This window comes from Mauremys reevesii, linkage group 9 (genome assembly GCF_016161935.1).
Source record: "Mauremys reevesii isolate NIE-2019 linkage group 9, ASM1616193v1, whole genome shotgun sequence".
Lineage (NCBI taxonomy): Eukaryota > Metazoa > Chordata > Testudines > Geoemydidae > Mauremys > Mauremys reevesii.
In genome coordinates, this window is record NC_052631.1 from 95,088,485 (window position 1) to 95,110,088 (window position 21,604).

Consider the following 21,604-nt stretch of genomic DNA (forward strand, 5'->3'; position numbering starts at 1 on the left):
ACCAGAAGGAAGTGAATGTGAACTCCTAATGAGAAATACATTTGCAGGGTATTCCTCTGGAAAAAAACAAACAAACAAAACCCAAATCACACATTTTTACTACAAAGGTATCTGACTCTTATGGTATTTCAAACCTTTTAGTAATTGTTTATGTATTTCCAAAATAGCAGCCTTGAAATCCCCAAGCAGAAGTATCTAAAATACGTGTTACTCTGAAAATCTGGGTTAATAACAAAAAGTGTTTCCCTTTCAAATGCAGTGCTTGCACGACTTGGCCTACAACACACATTTTCCCAGTCATGAAGAAAAGGTGTAGGCATGTGGAAGAAGTTCGATTTGAGGAGTCTGTTATGCAGACAAAAACATATACAAAAATATTATAAGAAAAAAATGTTGTATTTTAAATGAGCAAGATTCTAACCAGTTAATTTGAAATCTGAATCCTAATCTTTCAGATGCATATAAATCATTGTGAGTCCAGTGTGACTATGCACATGCATAAGTAATTAGCAGGATTGGCTTTTTAATTTTAGGTTTTCCTTTTATTAATTGCTTAAAAACAAGGTTGATAAACATTTTATGAAATCTCCTATGCATCTTCTGCATGAATGCATTTTTCTCCCCTTCTCCTCAAAAACAAATTATATTGTAACTCTCCACCAACCAATACATTTCTACATTTTCAGAAAAGGCATTCTCATGAAGAACAAAGCTAATGAGTTTTCTCTTTAAAAGGTAGTTGAAATATCCAGTATTTGCATTTTAATACCTAACAGACAGATGGGTTTTACCTAGCTTCATAAAGCAGCAGAGTAAATTAAATATTCAAAATTTTAATTAAGTAAATGTTTTCTAGACACTTCCTAATGCTTATATTTCCTTCTGTTTACCTTTTTCGTTTGATGAAAAGAAAAAAAAAAGAGCCCCTTAACTACAAATAGAACTATAATGGATGCCACCATTGAGAAGTGATTTCAGATACCTGCTCAGAAAGTCACCGGAATAGAATACTCTGAGCTGAAGAAGAAGAGCTCATCCACACAGAGGTCATTATTAAACATTCAGGGTACATCTACACTGCAATAAAAAATGCAGCCATGATCAGCTGGAGCCCAGGCTTTGAGATCCCGTGAGTGGGAGCATCTATACTGCAATTTTGTAGCCCTGTAGCTCAAGGCTTGTGAGCCCAAATCATCTGACCCAGGCTCTAAGACTCAATGCTGTGGGTTTTTAAATCTGAGTACAGACATATCCTCAGTTTCTAACCATTACCACACACAAGTAACCAGGACTTTTGTTATTTCCTATTAGAAGTACAGGGAGATAAAGGTCATACCTCAGGCGTGATGTATGCTACAAAGCTTAGCCAACATAGCTATGTTGGCAAAAACCCCACTGTAGACATAACTATGTTGACAGAAAAGTACTTTTGTTGGCATAGTTAATGTCATTCGGAGAGATAGTGTAGTTATGTCAGCGGAATAACTTCTGCTTGCTGATGCTGCTTCTCTATTTGGGGGACTCTGCTGGCAAAACTATACAAGCTCTGTAGCGTAGACAACACCACAAGGGAACTGGTAGCAAACTTTTCAGTGGTAACACCCAGTCCCAACCTGAAATGGCGAGAAGCCAAGAAACTCATGGCACCTCTTTATGCTGTGTCTCAGTGCCTGTATCTCTTTGGCAGCAGGCAAAATTTCTTAATCTGAATATACTATAGCTACAGAGAGCAGGTCAGCCATCAGCTGAGATACTGAAAGGCCATGACTAGGAGCAGTGAGAAGAGATTTAGAGAAGGAAAATTCGGTCTGAATATCAGGAAACATTTCTTAAGACCATAGTATATTGAACTTGTAGTCACAGTCATCTGCTAGGAGAAATTAGGGCAGCTTTATCAGTTGAGTCATTTTATACCTGGGCTGAACAAAAACAACTGTGAATGTTCTATAGAGGAGTAACCCTGCACTGGATAAGAGTACTGTAATAGATACCCACCTATTATTTCTATTATTCTAAAATGGACTGAAATAATCTATGGTCATTCAATGATCCCTTGTGGTTTCACCATCAATGCTCCTCCAGCAAGCAACCTACAATTAATTATCTGATATCAACTGTGCATTTATGGCTGCTAATACTTAGGGTGTTCCCAGGTGGACTTGCATGCTGATCAAATACTAAACAGTCATCCTGCCTATGATATGGTCGCTTGCAGATATTATGAGGCTTCATCAAACTCTTCACTTGACCAGAGCACTTCTTACAGTAAATTGTATGCCCTGGTCTATTCTTTATCCTTCATAGTCCATAATGAGCTTTTGTAAGAACAGATAAATCCCGGGAACAAAGGGACATTTTAAAAAGGTATTTAGACACTAAGGATGCTTTTGAAAATTCCACTAGGTCCCTATCTGCATCCGTAGGGCCTAAATATCTTTAAAGTATGTCCCAAAATACCCTTCCTAGCCTATTAGGGTTCTGTAGCACAATTACTCTTTCCAAATCTGGTACGTGCATAGCACAGAACTAAAGCAGCAGATTTCAAACGACTAACAAGTAATTCCAAAGCTATCTGCACTTCTACTCAGAAATCAATATCTTAGGTCCAAACCCTGGCCACATTCTAATCCCATTGTTCCTAATAAGACCATGATCTGACCTACAGTGTTAAATCAATAGACAATTGCTTGTGCATATTTCCTTTTTAATACATTCTCTGGAAACTTTTCTATTTATCCTTTTTCTCTTTATATGCATGTTTCTAAACCCCTCTAATTCTTTCTACTTAATTAATAGGACAAAATGTTGGGTGGAAAGAAAACCAGAATAAGAGAAATGTTTTAAACAAAAACCACTCTACATTCATACAAGAAAAATCTATAAATTCTTTATTCATGTAAACAGCTGCAATATCCTCAGGATGTTTTCCATTGTGCCTATTTGCACATACAGATAAGGCATTCAGTTCCTCTTTCACACAAAGATTTTTTTTATCTATCCAATTAGAGAGAGTAAGGGGTTACTTATCTAGCTTGCTATATTTGCCTTGAGGACACTTCAGAACTAGTGTGGTTTTTTTCTGTAAGCAGCATAAAACAGAAAAAGTAAATACAATGAGCTTCTGAATCTGTGTTTGCATCACACATACCTATAATGTCCCATTTCACACCTGTTTCTTTTGCTGTTTCAACAAATTGTTATTTGTTCAAAGTTTTTGTTTGTTAACTTACCTCAAGCACCGTGAACCCGTGAGTGCATTTATATTTTGTATCATTTTGAAAAAAAAAACTGTAAAACTTCCATCAAAGTGTGATCAGAGATAGGTCAGCACTGAGCACATTTCAAGGTCAATCTCCTGAGCAATTTAATTGCTGGACAGAACTAGTAGTTTGATTTTGTTGCATTTACATCATTTAAAAAAAAACAATGAAATTTACCTTTTAATCTCAGCTTTGCTATCTTTAAAACAGAGACAATCTTTACAATGATAAGTTGCTGTGAGTCCTAAGCAAAGTTTTTAAAGTACATTCTGAAATCAAAGAGATTAAACAAGTCAGTGGCTGAAGAACTGAAATATTGTGTTTGTGGTTCTTACCCCTCATGAGTTCATGATCTCTCACAGCGACTCCTCCTAAGAGTTGTTATCTCAACATGTATTTGATTTCATTTAAGTTTTGTGGACTTGAAAAAAGGGCAAATTTTCTTGAATGTGGTGAACATTTTGTCCAACTTTAATAGAGCGTAAATGTGGGCCGGGTCCTCAGATGGTGTAAATTGGTGAAGCACCATTGGAATCCACACCAATGAAAGATCATGATGTAGAAATTTCTAATTTGTGAAAAAATGTTCAGCACAAACACTCGTGTAATTTCAAAACACATAACACTAAATACATCCAAATACATCTTTTAATTAGCTAGCATGTGCCTGTACCATGTGTATACACACACACACACACACACACACACACGTACGTCTCTGAAAATTCCAGTTTAAGGAAGGTTGGCGCCCGAATTCAGGGCTGGCTCCAGGTTTTTTGACACCCCAAGCAAAAAAAAAAAAAGGAGGGGGGAGGGAAGGGTGGAGTGCCGCCGCTGCAGCAAAAAAAAATAAAAAATAAAAAGGCCGGAGTGCTGCCCCTTGAAAAGTGCCGCCCCACATGCTTGGAATGCCATGCCCAAATTCCATATTGTAGGTGTGTTTTGTGTGCATACAAACCCACACACAGGTACATTGTATACTCAGACTGAATGTTTTAATTTATACATAAGAATTTGTAATGTATTTGAACAAGCATACAATGCAGATCTAAAGATGCTTTTTGCTGTATTTTTTTTTAAAGTTGCGCAATGTGTCGAGGTCTTAGATAACATGCTCATGTATCTATGTTAAGACACTAATTGTTAGAATATCCCATATTACACAGCATAAAATTTAATGAACCTGAGCATGGATTGTTATAGGAACTGTTGTGCCAGGTTAATGGGGCTTTGCTACAAAAGCCAGTTATTCCAGGCTACAATTATATCCTATTCCAAACAGTTGTACGGGTTGCACAAACATTTCTGACTGTTTGTAATCACTGGCTAGGAAGTGGGTGAGGGTAAGAAGACAAGTGTCATTGATAAAATAAGGCACAGAGAAAGGGAAACATAACGAAAATATAAATGCCACTGGTGCAACTGGCATATCATTTGTTGCTAGGAAGAAGGTGCCTTTACTATGATAAAACACACTTCTATAGCAAGACATAGATAGGAGATAAGATTTCAATGGGCATTTTAGCAAAACAACTCAGAATAGCAGATTTTCAAACTGACCTTCTAGTTTCAGGCATGGTAAGGCTTCTTTACCCCTAATCTTTTATTTTGTTGTTCCTTATTATGTAATTCTTCCAGGAGGATAGAATTCCTCTTCCCACAGTCATTTGAAGAAAATGTATTTTGTTTTATCAACACATCCTCTCTTTAAAAAAAAAAAAAAAGGAGATAGTAACTGAAGAAATGAAGAACATTACGTTTCTAGAGAAGGTAGGTTAAATTCACTGAAAATACACTTGGCTATTACACAACAATGAAACCTACAGGTTTTCAGAACCACAGTAAAAGAGAAGACTTTAATGCCATATTCTTCTCCGGTGAGATGTCCAGGTAAGGAAATTTCATTTAAAGGAACACTGAAAAAAAATCGTACCTCAGTTTCAATGTTTGTTACTTACTGTGGTTCCAGGTAACCCCTAAGATTACTAAAAGGTACAGTGATTAGAGAATAAAATATTTCACTCCCCTCAAAGTGATAACACTTTGTGTATAGACACTTTCAGTAGTTCCAAAGCATAACTAGGTAGTCAGTCACTTCCCCCTGTTTGTGGAGGTCTTTTAAAACAGTAATGGGGAGAGAGGAAACTTTTTGGAAAAACAGGATGATATGACTATAAATCCACAACATGGCCAAGACACAAGGGCAGATGTAATACATGAAACTACTCTGGACTCTGACTGACTAGATTTCAAATTGATGACGTCCCTTTTATGTTAGACATTTTTATGTGCTGAAGCTGAATACAATTTCCATAACGTGTTGATGGATCAACAGAGTACAGTACAATACAATAAGATACAGTACTTAACAGGTGACTTGCTAGTCCATATTGAAATCAATACAAGTTTTGCCAGTGACGTTAAAAAGGCTAGGATGTCACCTAGGTTTTAATGGAATATAATATAGAATACAAGACAAGTAATTTTAAAGATCCATGTAAGCCAATGAGTTAAATAACGGTAATGCAATGGCTGTGTAAGCAGAGCAGCCAATGTAGCATATACTCAAATAGTTCACACAGCCTCCATGAGAAGTTTCACAAACAGAGTGAAGACTGGCAACACCATGAAGTTATTCCCTAACTTCTTCATAAAGACAGTGGTTGTTTCCCAGCCCCTGTAACTGTACCAATGTTGTTACTTCAGGCTTTTGTGACTAGAACTGGTCAGGAATTTTTTCCATGACACATGTCAGAAAATGCCAATTCACCTAAACCAAAACTGTTTGCAGGAACAAACTGGGGTCAATGAAAGTTTTGTCCAGAAAGGTTTCTCAGGTCCAGCATGGAATTTCTGGTCAAAGTCGGAGAGAAAGAGTATTGTCCAAATAGTCACTTGACTAGCCTAATGGTTAGGGAATTCACCTGAGGTGTGGGAGATCTGGATTCAAGTGGCTGTTCTGGCGGAGGGACTTGAACCCAGCTTTCCCATGTCCCAGGTGAGTGCTCGGACAACTGGGCTAGGTCAGTCTCTCATTTTTCATTGAACCACTTTGAAAGGTCTCAGTTTCATTGCAACACAGAATGGGGGGAAAAAAATCAAAGCTGTAAAAATATTCATGGAATGGGAAAACCCAGCTCTACTCTCGGCTCACTCTTTGTACCCTGGAAAGTCTCAGGGCTAGGACCTACCGCTCTCCCCCTTCCATTCAGTTGTGTGGGCTCCATCTAACCCACAACAGAACTGGAGGAGAAACAGACACCAATCTGCTGTCCAAGCAACATTGCAAGCGAGAGCTTACACAGCACAGTGGGACATGGAAGGTATTCACTAAACTTATTTGTGCTTCCCCTAATATAGAAAGTTTATAAATCACTGTCAGGGTTCCCTCCCCACTCTGGGGTACAGACCCACATGAAAGACCCCCTAAGCTTATATTCCACCAACTTAGGTTAAAAACTTCCCCAAGTCAGAAATTTCTTTCCTTGTCCTTGGACAGTATTGTTGACACCACCAAGTGATTTAAACAAAAATTCAAGGAGGGGCCACTTGGAGCCCTATCCCCCCAAAACATCCCCCTGCAAGTCCCTTCATCCCCTTTCCTGGGGAGGCTTGAGAATAATATACCAACCAATTGGTTACAATGTGAGGACAGACCAAACCCCTTGGTTTTTAGGACACTGAAAATCAATCAAGTTCTTAAAAGAAGAACTTTATTGTACATAAAAAAGTAAAAGAATCACCTCTGCAAAATCAGGATGTAAGGTTACTTTACAGGGTAATAAAAAGATTTAAAACACAGAGGATTCCCCTCTAGGCTCACCTTCAAAGTTATAAAAACAGGAATAAAACTCCCTCCTAGCATAGGGAAAATTCACAAGCTAAAACAAAAGATTATCTAATGCATTTCCTTGCCTTACTTACAATTTTTGTAACCTTAGATGAATTATTTTAGGTATGTTTTCAGGAGATGTTGTTCCTTCCTGGTCTCTCTCTCCATCCAGAGAGGGAACAAACAAAGAGAGCACAAATAAAACCTCCCTCCATCTCCCCCCGCCCCCCCAAGATTTGAAAGTATCCTCTTTTCTTATTGGTTCTTTTGGTCAGGTGCCAACCACATTATTTGAGATTCTTAACCCCCCTCAGTACACCTGGCCAGGAGGGATTTTATGCTACTGTATACATAAAGGTTGTTACCCTTCCCTTAATATTTATGACAATCACCTCACCCCTCATTCCCTCCAACTACACGACTATTGTATAACCCATAGCTCTCTTGTCTTGCCCCTTCCAAATACGTTGAGTGGGCACAGCCATACGCATAAAGTTAGTGCCTGGGCCAATTCACCTTTCCTTTCTGTAGCGCATAGGTTGTCCAAATTTTCCCTCACCTCTAAATCTAACATACAGCTACTGGGGAAACAATACAAAATCCTGATTTACACAGAGGACTATTATTTAAGGACATCACCCAAAGGTTCTAAAATGGGATTAAAGACTTACCCAAATTCAAATTGTTTGTTACCTTCTGTGTGTCAACCCTTTACATGGGGAGAGGTTTTAGAGACGGTATTTATGATGTCTATTTTACCATGAAAGAAAATGAATTATTTTCAGAGAGATGTCAAACCAGAAAGCTCTCTTTCAAACAACTATTTTCAGATGACTACTGCTCCCAGAGCCAATTTCAAAGACTACGATTACCCTTGACTACAAATGAAAAAAAAAAAGGTTAAGTCCATGCCATATTACAGGATGATCCAAATTGCTCCTTAAAAGAACATCTTCCTTCTCTTAGCTTTACAGGAGCATTAGCAATGTTCCAACCCCTGTTGTTCAAAGCCATTTTACATCAGTTTAAAAAAAAAAAAGAGACAGAGCACACGTGCTCCTGTGCATGGTAAGTGGGAACACCTTCAACATTCCATTTGTAGAAAACTGATTCTCCAAAGCAACCATCACCATAAGAATACTCACTATTACCACCACAAAAACGACCCCCTTCACACACACAATATCAGGAGGAACAACCTATAGCCCTGATTTTTATCCACAACATCCTCTACATGCAAAGAAAGACCCAGATTTACTATTTGGCTGAAGTCACATGCCCCACTGCAATGTGGATGTAAAATGCTACCATTATGAATAGGTTTTCTTACTCACTTTGCACTGGTGCAGATGACAACACAAGGTGCAGGAGGCAACTGAAAATCATGCCCAAAGATGGCAAGATTGTGATTCTGGTTGTCTCCTGAACAATCCTCTGAGTCATGCTGTTTCTGTCATCCCCAAATTGCACAGAAAATATATTCTGGTTCGGTTATGCTGAAGATATGCAAACTTTTAAGCCAAGACTCTACTATTGTAATTTAATACGAATATATACAAACATTATACCAAATTTATACCCTGGACCAATACAGAAGATTACATTTTCACTACTGCTGGGCAACAATCAAAATATGCACTTGGATAAACAATTGCGTTCATGTTAACTGAGTTTGTGCCCATTGTATGTTTGGTTTCCACTAATGTTCTAGCGAAGTTCACTAGCACAAATGTTCGTGGAAACAGCAATTTCATAAGTGAACATAGGTTTTACTGTAACTGGTGCAACATTAGGAAATTAAATAAATTCAGGCCTGTTCCAAGGGCAGAGTCTGGCCTGCCTATGATGAAGTATTCCACTCCACATGATCACTGAATGGGAGAACATGTTGGGTTCAAGTGGCTGGGAAGATAAGGCTGGAGGTCATGATGCTGTAAACAGAACCTGGAGACCACAAGAGATCCCTGTATCATGCCAAGCTGGGGACCATGCAGGTGCGATCCTGTCTACTTGCAACACCAAGAGAAGCAGGGCAGCAGAGTATGATACAGAGATGCTGCCTCTGGGTACGTGGGTCACTGCAAGGAAGTGCTAGATTTGTGTCTTTTCCCAGGTTCAGTACATTCTGACTGCAGTCCTGGTATGCACACGTAGTGTGAACCTCAACAATTGATAGGAAAAGTCTATTGGCTTGTGGTCATGTGGGGTATGGTGCAATCAGGTGTCTCATCATATCAGTTGTATCCCTCATAGAAGGTGGTTTATGGTGCCAAGGATCAATGAGGGGTTATCAGAGCTTAAGGAACATCAGGGCCACTGAAATAACCCTTCATGCCCTCTCTCAACCAGCCAACCATGGTCATTTAGCCCACAACATATCTGTCTTTATTCACTTTGAACAGTTACTCTCAGTTTGTATTACCTCTGAAATGCTGCATAAAACTTACTCCACACTATCTTTTGTGTTTTAAATTAACAAGAAAAAAGATACCGTTGTTTATTTTGTAGGTTTAAAAAAGAATTTTCTGTACTGTACTCAGTGATTTCCATTATTCCATTTGATCAGTCAAGATCCATTGTTTGGTGGCAGTGGCTTTACTAAAGGGCTCCAAGATGCCAGCAGGATTGCACTCATAATGGAAGTTGCATGAAACCCTGGAGTTTCGTTCAGAAAAGTTCCGGTAACACAGGTGACAAGAGCAAAAGTAAGATTAAACAGTAGCTTAACTCCCCTCACTTCCCAACAGCTCCATTCCAAGTATTTTTATACTCATCCAAATTAATAGTGTGGAAAAAACAGGTTTTTACTTTATTTTCCTGCATGATTTGTTTTCACACCACATTTATCATGAAGCAGAACTAACATCATAAACAGTGATTTATTTTTTAAAGGGGGCTGTAGGGGGAGTTCGCTTGTCCCCTTAACTATATTTCCCCTGCCTGAGTGTTCAATTATTTTCAAGTGAGGGAACCCATTTGTTCCTCCCCTACATTATTATTGGCTACGTACAATCTATTCACAGTTTAGAAACCTTTGCAAAAATCAGACCACAGCACGGACACCTTTCCAGTGGTTTTCCCATTATCTACAAATCTCCACTGGATGTTTCCAGTGTGATTGTTTAATTACAGTGAACACTAACACACCAGCCTGGGAATTGCTCCTCTTCTATACACCAGAAACAGCTTGCATGTAGAAAGCTGCTACAGAAGTGCCAATTGTTTTTTGTTTTTTTTAAACATAAATGAACATGACTATATAAAAAGATCCTAATAATAAATAAATAAAATGTAAAATTTTACGTGCATGGGGATGTCATTAAATCAGAAGAGCTAGAAGGTGCCTAGTAAGTACCACCACTATCAATATCATGCCTACAGATATACAATTGTATTACAAATGTCATTACATTCAGGAAAAAAAAAGTCTATATTATATAGCCAGCTAGAAGGTGAATATGATTGTAGAAACAATATGATTACACGTATCCCTGCCTCCGATATAACAAGAATTGGGAACTATTATATGATTACACTCCAAATGCATTTATTAGTGTCCGATATCCCACAAACATCAATTCTGCATATGCATATATGAAAGAAAACAAGTTTCTTATATTTTCTCATTTTCAACTGTTTTGCCTCTAGCACATAAGAAAACTGACTGATAGGAGAGTCAAAGCGGATTTTTGTCACTAGCCCATGGAAGTTAGCTATTGGTTACATTTTTTTTTTGTGGCTGGCTATGTTTGTACCAAAAGAAATAAGAAAGACAAAGCTAATAAATCTGGATGGGGAAGTTATTGCTCAGTTTGGAGGAGAAATACTGAGGTATCCTGCCTTATGATTTTTTAAAAGTAATTTCCAGTAATACATTAAACTGAAACTTAATTACAAAACAAATACATCTTGGCTAATGTGAAGGCTAGCTGTTACAGAAAAAAACAAACCTCAATAGATATACTGAATACTAAAAAGCCTTGACTCTGGGCTTGGTTCTTCTTTTCCTTATACTTAAAAGTTGTAGATGGCACTTAAAGGGATAAAGAAATAATGAAAAACACTTTTAAACACTTTTGGATTAAACTCAGGAGTAGGACAGCAGTTTTTGTGGAAGCCACTTGCCGTAAGCCAAGATCAGATCTTGATCATTATCTAAAGGTATTCCAATCCCAAGTGCCACCTGGATTTAGGTTAGATTTTTATTTGGCTTCCTTGACTACTGACTTAATATGATACCTATTACTGCATCTTATAAGTGAACTCAAGCAGCTGTATTCCAAAGCGGCGGGTGGGGTGGGATATTTTACCCTGGAAAAATTCTGCTTTCTAAAATGTATATTTTTAATTTTACTAGAGCTGGTTGGAAAATGGGTCCTCTGTCCCCAAAGAAACTTAAATGAAAAAAAAATGTTGACAATTTCCACTGACAATTCAGAGATTTTTTTTTTAAATCCTAAAATTTTTGGTTTCTAGGTTTTCAATTTTTTGACAGAATCCCAATTTTCTGTGAAAAGCAGACACTTTCTGTGAAAATTTTCATTTAGCACAAACAAATATACAAACCACTATTTCCCATCAGAAGACATTTAATGAACAGTTATCATCCATTCTTATATTTTCACATTATTTTTTATACAAAATGTAAAGTAAGGATACTGCATCCATTAGTCTTGCACAGAGAACCACACAATAAGACCAACAGAATCTGAACAGGAAGTCACCAATGCACTAGAGTGACTAGACCAATGGACGGGCATGGATCATTGTTCATGTTGCAGTACCTTTGTCAGTACCCAGCCCAGGATGGAAGCTAATGATCCAACCAGTGGATCAAATTCGGTTCTGAATCCTGGTCACATGCCACCCGAGGCATGTTTTGCATACGCTAAGATGACAACAACGACTAGACCAACCAGTCATGAACCTTGGCATATTCATTGCCATTTTGGGGTTTAAACCAATGCTCTGTTGACTCAAGAAACCAGCTGATCTGAAGTGCCACACATGTCAAAAGAAGCAGTTGCTAAGAGAAGCAGACAATCATCACACCAACTGGTAGAGTTAACTGATTTCTTCCTGCCAACCCATGGTAGGTGCACTCAATTTCCTGGGTTCACCCCATGAAAATCTGACCCATAATTTGCTCATTTTGACAGCAATTGCTGTTAAAAATGTTATGTGGAAAATATGCCAACTTTGCCTAGATTCCTAAAAATATTATCTTGGACATGTTAAGCAAATTACTCTACTCTTGAATTAATTATTCTATCATAATTTGGGGGGCTCTACCTCAGCCGTCTCCAGTTAATCACTGATGAAATCAGTGCTCACATGTCATTTAAAAAGTTGCTTTATCTGTTCAGTATAGTCTTGGTTAGCATTTAAGATGACTGCATGCATGGGACAAAACCCATCAACTGATATGGCCAAATGCAGGAGAATATTAGCTATATTTGCATGTGCCAATGTTGTCCAACCAGCTTTGCATTTTAAAAGCTGTCCGGAAGAACTAGTGTTAAGTTATACTACAATTATAATTCATTTGGCTAACTGACAGACTGACAACTGGTGAAACTAAACATCCTGCTAATTAAATCCTGTGCTGGGAGGAAGGTCTGGGTAATATTTTCATCAGTTAGCCATGGTCCTCTCATCCTAAGAAGGAACACCATTCAGCATACTCTGTTTCCACAAAGGGAGAAAGAATGCCATAAAATCTTTACAGTTATAATATTCTAGAACAGTTGGCATGTCATACCAGCTTCTTGTCACTAGCTGTGTCTTGCTTCTTTGCTGGAGAAGCATACCTATCCCAATATTTACACCAGGGTTTCTCAAACTTGGGTCACCGCTTGTGCAGGGAAAGCCACTGGCGGGCGGGACCGGTTTGTTTACCTGCCGCGTCCGCAGGTCTAGCCGATCGCAGCTCCCACTGGCTGGGGTTCGCTGCTCCAGGCCAATGGGAGCTGCTGGAGCAAGCAGCCAGTAAGTCCCTCAGCCTGCGCCACTTCCAGCAGCTCCCATTGGCCTGGAGCAGCAAACCGCGACCAGTGGGAGCAGTGATTGGCCGAACCTGCGGATATGGCAGGTAAACAAACCGGCCTGGCCCACCAGGGGCTTTCCCTGCACAAGCGGCGGCCCCAGTCTGAACAACACTGATTTAAACTAAACTGTCCTCTAAACTGTGCTGGTGTAAATCAGGTGAAAATTCATGGACTTCAGTGGAGTTACCCTAAATGTACATGGGTGAAAATAATGAGAGGAGAATCTCTGTCCATGTGCTGTAAGCTGCTGCCAATGAAACTCAGACTCTACATGAATGCTAGGAAGGGAAGTTCATCTCTATTTAGGTTTTATACTTCCTAGTCTCCTTTATGGATTGATTTCACTCACTGGATTGTTCTGAACTACGGTTCTAATTCAGACCCACATCTTGTATGCAAGGACAGCTGATACACTCAGTCATTTAAGTCTGTAAAGTGTTCGGGTGTTAGAGATACCATTGAACTAAAATATTTAAACCTCCAGGAAACATGTAATACAGCCTGTCAAAATGCTAATCACTTAAACAACTGAAATTACATCCACTGTTAATTGACAGAAGGGAAATTCCAATATCTTTCTAGCTCTCCTATTCAAACCACTATATTTTATAAAAATAAAACTAGCTTGTCTTTTTAAAAAAGCCATAGCTTAGGTATAGCTGGAATAAGATAAAATTGTTACAGATGCCCTGGGAAAGCAAGCATTAGTCTCTCGCTCACAAGTTCTTCTTCACATGATTATGTACTTGAAGCAACTTAATTCCAGTCAAGACAGAAATCAATAAATGATGCTTCTAGTGTCCTTTGTTTAAGAACAATCTTTGCCCTTCCTTGCATGAATCAGATATCTCTGCAATGGGGCTGTAGACTCTTGTTTAGAATTTCTCCCCATGTACTGAATAGGATTTGACCTTTTGTATCCATTTATTACATCAGCGTGCCCACAACAGCTGCTGTCCAAGGGAAAGACAATCACTGGTCCAACTGAAGAGAACAGTTATTATAGTACTGGCTCCCTCCAAGCCTTCCCTCTTTCTTTCTCCTCTTCTCTCTCCCTCACACACACACACACAGAGTAGCAGAGCACTATGGTTTGGTAGACGTGATTTGTTAGAATTTTACCTCGCAGTGGGTTTGCCTTAAGGAGAGGTTTGTCCTCTGCGGCTGGAATAGATTCCTGTGGAGGCTCTTGCTTATATTTTTATGGGACACACTTTAGAGACCCATTGAGGTGTCTAGCCTGAGAGAGGTGGAACTATACAAATGAGTCGTGAGTGTTACCCATTGGTAAGTGTTGCATGTCCCTCAGAGTGCACAGTCTACAGAGGATGAGAGTTTGTTATAGGTCACAACTAGAAACATTTATTCTTTAGCTTAAGTTGCAAAGACTTATGCTTTTAGCTATGAAAGTCCCTGGTTCAATTCCCAAGGTGTGAGCCAAGATAGTAACCAACACATAAACTGGGGCTCATCTGGGATTTGAACTGCCATGGGCCTCAGAAGCTTGGGATAAACTTCTTTTCTTTAGGGGAAGTGTGTAAACTCACTGCTAAATATGTGATGTATCAACCCCCATGCCTGTACCAGAGAAGCTCTGAGTCTTTTACAGCTCTCCCCCACTTCCCACATACAAAGCTTGATGCATTTACTCAAGCTAGGCTGTAGAGCCTCATGCCTTCAGCTCTGGAGATCCCCAGCTAAATCCCGTGTTGGCCAAAATGGAGGTAGTCATAAGGGATTAAATCAAGGAAAGCTCCGTGTGGAGAGGGAGAGAGAAAGTGAACCATCAGCAAAATCACCTTGTGCGAGTCGTAGAAGAAAACAATGACTATAGAATCTACTGATCAGCCAACAACAAGTGTATGTTGCTCTCTCCCTCTTAGATCGGGACATGGGTATTTCAAAATTTGAAGTCCACATAATAGCCAAATATTATGTTCGTTTGTGGAAAAGAGGTAAAGAAACCATTTAAAATATGCCAAAATTCTCTTTTCCTGATTATCTCCCGCTTCTCTGACTATCACAATAATCTCTGATTCTCTTCTGCGAGAACCAAAGCCCAGTGCCTAAAGCAGTCATTGGAACAGAAACTATACCATCGAAAGGTATTCTATCCCTTAACCCCAAACCTGAAAACATGCGTGCAACTGATTTCAGTGAGATTATTCACATGCCTTGGTGTTTGCAGAATTAGGGTCTATGTCTGTAAAATACCCAGCATACTTTTGGCTGCTATGTAATCTGTGACTTAGGTAACGAGTTAGGCAGCTCAAAGAGTAAATTCCAAATATTCAATACTTAACCACATCTTTGCAGAGAACAATTCTCATCCAGATAAAATCATTCATCACACAATTCCAAACAAAGAAATTCATAAACATCATGTTACTTTTTGGGGACAATTTGCAAACCGAAAAATACATCTAAATTCTGTTCAGTGTGAATAATTTGAGCAGCTTTGCTCAAAAGACATCATAAAATAAATAAAATTTACCAGGATGAAACAGGTTTTCTAACTCAAAGTAGACTTCCACTAGACTCATAACACCTCTTTTGCGGTAAAAAATGCTGATTTGATTAAATAGTTTTCTATACTGACCCTCAAGTGCCCTGAAATAAAAACAACCTGAAATGAAGTTGGTCTGAACCCTTCATCCCCATCACAACTGTTTGCTGGAAATCAGGACTGTGATGAAGAGAGCTTAGAAAAAGTGTAGCTTGACTGCTTTATGCAACATTGACAGCGAAAGCTCCCTGTATTTTGATGAGCAAGGCAAATTAGTAAGATCTGAATAGAGAATAGATAGCTGTGATTAACCTAACTGGCCACTGGCTGTCGTTGTTCCAAAGGGGAAAAAAAAGGCAGCAGGAAAATATTGAAGTTAGAAAAATGAATTGAGAGTGCAGCTAGATTCTTATCTTTGGTGCAATTTATGGCAAGTCAGTCAAATATTAAGAGCTTTTTCATATATATAAATAACAGGGGCACTTACAAGATTCTGCCATTGTTACACCCACTATATTCATTGAAAATTGTATAGCTGTAACTAGGGGCTGAATTTAACCCTTAATTTACATGCACAATCATATTACGTGCTTGTGTAATTTAAACACAAAATTGTGTGCTATTTAGGCCTGAAATATTTTGCCCAGCATGGACAAATAGTTGTGAGATCAACCCCTTCCATCCCATCTTGTCTCTGCAAAAATCTACCTTCCCCATTCTGCTGGCCCAATATTCCTATCCCCTTATTGGGGCAATATCTGTACCAGCTAGGAGCTCCACTCCACCTGCCTGTTTGTTCTGCCCTCCATCGAGAGCCCCATCTGCACCATTCTTGGCTACAAAGCTTCTTTCCCATCCTCCCCTGCTTACTGGCCTGACCCCTTGGTCTCTCTCCTCACTCCAATATGAATCTTGCCCTGTGGTGGCCAGTTGTAGTGCGATGAGAGAATTGTTGGGTCTGTGCTTACACTACAGGCCAGAAAACTGCATCAATACTTTAGAGGCAAGAGTTGAAATCCTGGCCACCACAGTCAACGGGCATTTTGCAACTGACTTCAGTGGAGCCAGGGTTTCACCGAAGAGGTGGTGTGTGCCAGCACAACCCTGCAGAAAAAAATGCCTGGAAGACAGCTGCCATCTTGGCTGACACACCAGGGACATCTGGATTAAAAGCATGAGCTGCTTCAGTTCCATGGGTGGGGCTAGAATAGACTCACTACCTCTGTGGATTGGTCAACCCCACACCACTAATTTACATCTGGGCGCAGGCTCAGTTAGAACCATCACCCCTGGGAGTTGCATATATCTGAGGTCAGGAACTAATCCTAAGTAATTGTTTTTTCTCCCCTCTACCATGCAACTCTATACAAGAATTATGCAAACCAGTTCTCTCCAGGGACAGTTCATTTTTACAGCAGTAAGTTCTTATACCTTGTTCATTAGGATCACACGTTTATCATGTGTCTACGCAGAGGAGTCCTGCTGTTTATTGCATAGGGCCAAACATCACGTTTAAAGTGGAAAAAAAATCAGGCTACGTTATTTCAAGTCTCTCTAATGATGAAGTCTATAAAAAGCATTCCCATATGCAAAGTTATCTGTACTGTGCACTGCGTTAGGAAGACGGCTCACTCCACTCCACAACGCTATCATTTCAAATAGGGGAGTATGGTTGAATTTCCCAAATTACATTTTAGATGACGGATGTCTCATAGTAGTGAGTTCGCTCTTGACAAATGAGGCCAGGTGTTCATTAGTGCAATGTTCTCCCTACTGTGAGAGAAATGCGAAATGATGGAGTCTAACTAATGTGAAATTATTCAGCAATGTACAAAAACCTTAAATAGGAGCCTGTGACTGTGGTTAAAAAAATATTTTTCTTAGATACACTTTTTTGACTTAAAAATATTTAATGACATATGGAAATACTTCCTCTCTTTCAAAATGTCTAGTTTACTTAACACTCATTTATTCAATTCCTTAAGGATTTGTTCTGCTCTGACCTGTTCAGATCTAGGAATCTAAGGTAGTGCTATGCACTTGTGAAATATTTTGGGTGAAATCTTCGCCCCAGGAAAGTGAATGGGAGTTTTGCAATTGACTTTAGTGAGGCCAGGATTTCACCCTTTGTCTCCACACTGACATATGTCCTCAATCTCATTGGATGAGGCATTAGCCATGGAGCTTTGATGAAAATCAATAACAGCAGAAATCCAGTCCAATCAAATCTGATATTATGCCTCAAATTATGCTATATGCTTGTCTTTGCACTGTTATAGTGCTCTCTATATTTCTGGTGTTTCATCCTGTATATTATTTCCTTTCTTCCTTTATCAGTGACATATTAAAATCCTTTCCTTTTACAGTAATTACTTCCTATTTGAATGGGGATGATATAATATTTGTACAGTATTTTGAAAATGTAGATGGCCAAATCCTGGTCTTGGTGCAGTCAATAGGAAGACTCCCGCTGCCTTTACTTGAATGGGTATCATTACTGTTACTATACATAATTTCTAGAATATAGCGGTATCTATGAGTGCATGTTAGCTTCAGTGAAGTCAAATCACAATAGTGACCACATGAGACTTGCTCCAAAACACTGTCAGACTCTTGAGTTTACCATCATGCATAGAGAGAATCACATATAGGTTAGTGAGCCTTAACTCTACTCTTTGACATGGAATAAGAGAACTTCCCATGTACATTGACTCTGTGTGAGGTGCAATTTCCAACAGCACTCAGGCTATGATCTCCGGTTGGTACCGTAAGAATGGCACACATGCCTAAGGTTTTGTATAAATGCTATGGTGTAACAACACTGTCTTCAGCAAAGTGACACCACATATGAATCTGGGACCATAGTGTAACAATACTGTGCCTCCCCTGAACATCTAATCCTAATTGACCTATGTGGTAGTCTAATCCTTTAACTCATATCCCGGTTCCTTTCTCAAGCTAGAAAAGCAGGCATATCCTTTCCCACAGAGCCAAGACTGCAAAAAAAAATGGTAAAAGATATCCCAATCATCACAGAGCAATTAAGAAACAAGAGCAACATACTCACATCAAATGTAAAACAAAAATGCCTCCCATGAGTCAGAGAGAGACAAAGAGAATTTGATCATTTAGAAGGAGAAGTAGGCACCTGTGTCAATGAGGCACCAACCATGTAGAAGAAAGAGAATCTTCAAAGGAGATGAACTTGCCCAAGGACTTGTTATAACAACCAAGTGTTGTATCAAACCCAGAAGGGCGTGAACAGAGGAATGTTGGGAAAAGGGCCTTGAAACTCTACCTCGGGCTTCGGTGACTGTTGCAAGCTACTCCCCAAGTCAACCCTCACCCATCAACCTATCCTCTCCTGACATCTTGATCTCCTCACTCCCTTCTCTATATCAAAATCAAACTCTTCAGTCTCATTTAAGGCTCCCTACAGCTCCGCCCTAGCCAACATACCATCTCCCCCGGGGCTCTGCCCACCCTTCACCTTTCTGGTCTTTTTGTTCTTGCCTCCCACTCATGCCCTATGCCTAGAACAACATCCCTCTTCCTCTGTGTTAAGAGCCCTCACTTTTCCTTCACCGTGTTCCCCCCCTTTGGACAGTATTTCTGTGCTGTCTTCTGGGACCTCATCCCCACATACAGATATTGTTATCAGTTTATTATCTGCAATGGATAATCTGCAATGGATTATCTGTTGAGGAACCCCAGTCATGGACCAGTGCTGGCCAAACATAGAACAAAAGAGAGAGAGTCCCCGCCCCAAAGACATATCCGATTGTATATAGTCTGTGCGACATCCAGTGCAACTGACATCAATTGACTTGTTTTAAATAGAGCTGGCTAAAAAAAAGGTATATTTCATAAGACATTTAAGAAATAAAACAATTTTTGGTGTTTTGATAAAAATTCAAAATGCGTATTTCCCAAAAATGTTATTTAATTTCTGTATGTGCGGATGCAGTGTGTGTAGGGTGGAGGCTTTAACATTTCTTTATTTAATTCTGGTGGAAAAAGCATTTTCTGTGACGTCTTCCAATACACTCCAATACTGGAGAGCTGTGATTAGGTACTATGGTAACCAGAAGAGTTCTGCAACTCTCAAATGTCACTCTATTAGCTATAGGATGATCATCTTTAACCACACACTGTGCAATATATAGAGATATCTGATCAAGAACATGCACTGCGGGCTATGCACATGTATTTGCAGCTAAAATATCTATTCAGGTGACTGGCACATTAGGGTGTAGAGTGTAACAAGTTTTGTGGGCTGCCCTTGAGCCAGGTATTTGCTGGAGGAACCTTGTTTTAAGACGAGTTATCAAGTAGAAGTATGAAGGCCAGAAGCATAAATAAGCAGAATTAATAATTGCATGGGGCTCCTTGTGAGTGCTTGCTACCATAAACTCTGCATTTCCCTAAAAACCTGAATGAAATTTGACAAATTTCTGTTATTTTGTCAAACAGAAAGCTGCAGTTTTGGAGGAAACTTGTGCTGTACTCATAACAAAGGATAGACAGTATGGATGTGACTCTTGCTGAAAATATAGCCTGATTTCTGACGCAGTTGGGTACCTGCCAACTAATTAGTGCTCTAACAGTGATACCGAACAAAGATCCTATTCAGGTTAAGCAAGACTATCAGATGCTTGCTCTGAATTCAGCTGCTCAAATTTCATCAAGCTGCTGCTCAGTCAACCTACAAAGCAAGGATAAAATATGGGCATACAGTTCAGTAGCTGCACAAAAGACCTGTATCAGCACTGGCTTCCCCCAAAAGATGTTGAGAAAAATAGAGGGGTAATGCTCAGTGTTCGGCACCTAAAGTAATGTCTTCAGAATGTGTTGTTTCACTCATTGCATACTGGGTATTCAGAAAGCAGAGAGAGAAAAATCTATTAGGCAGGACTGCGGTATCGTACCACAGTGCAACTCGGAAGTCCATTGATTGAAATCTCTGGTGTAAAATAAGTGCAACTGAAAGGAGAATCCAGCTCCTGTGACATCAGTATATTAACATCTCAAATAAAGCCCAATCCACTAAATCACTTCCCATCAAGGAGACTACTCTCATACTTAGAGCTGAGCATGTAGGCTGAGGTTTTCAAAAGTGTCTGAATTGCAATAGGATTTGGATGCCTAATTTCCCCAGGCTCCTTTGAAAACCCCAACCGTATTTAAGTGCTTTGCTGGATCAGGGCCTAGGAGAGCAATAGCCGCAACCTCATAAATTTGTTTTAATAGCTATTCCCAGAGTTTAAAAAAATAGGTACACAATGATCAGCTCAATAAACGTAGGAACTGTTAGCTCAAGTGCTGCAGCTACTCTCAGCTGCCATAGTCCTGTATTACACAATGAGAGGCATCTCTCAGGCAGTTAAGACCCAAACCATTCAGAGCTTTGTAGACTAAAAAACTTTGACATGCCCCCAGAATTGAAATAGCCACATTAGCATCCTCATGATTTGGTAAATGGATGCTGTTCTAGCTCCTTGAGCCCGACCTCAGCTTCCTGATCATATTTCCTTTCATACCTAGCTAGACGGAGAAAAAAAATCACAAGAAGCAATTAAACGGTGGAGCTTCTTGCCATAGGAAGTCAGAGGCCAAGAAGTTAACAAGATTCAAAAAAGGGAATGACATTTATATTAATATTAAGAATTAATGATAATTTTTGGCAGGGATATTAAATCTGCCGCTTTAGGGCTAAAGTCAATCTAATTAGCAGAGATCTGGTTGGGTTTTACATGGGAGGCAGATTATTCCCAAACTGCCTTACACCTTCCTCTGAAGCATCTGATACTCCCCAATGTTAAAGACAAGATAGTGGACTACATGGACTTCTGGTCTGATCCATATGGAATTCCTACATTCCTATTTCAATTTCTGGACTTAGGGAAGGAAATACAGTCCCATTTTCATTCTCTGCCCTTTATCCATCAACCCCTAGGCT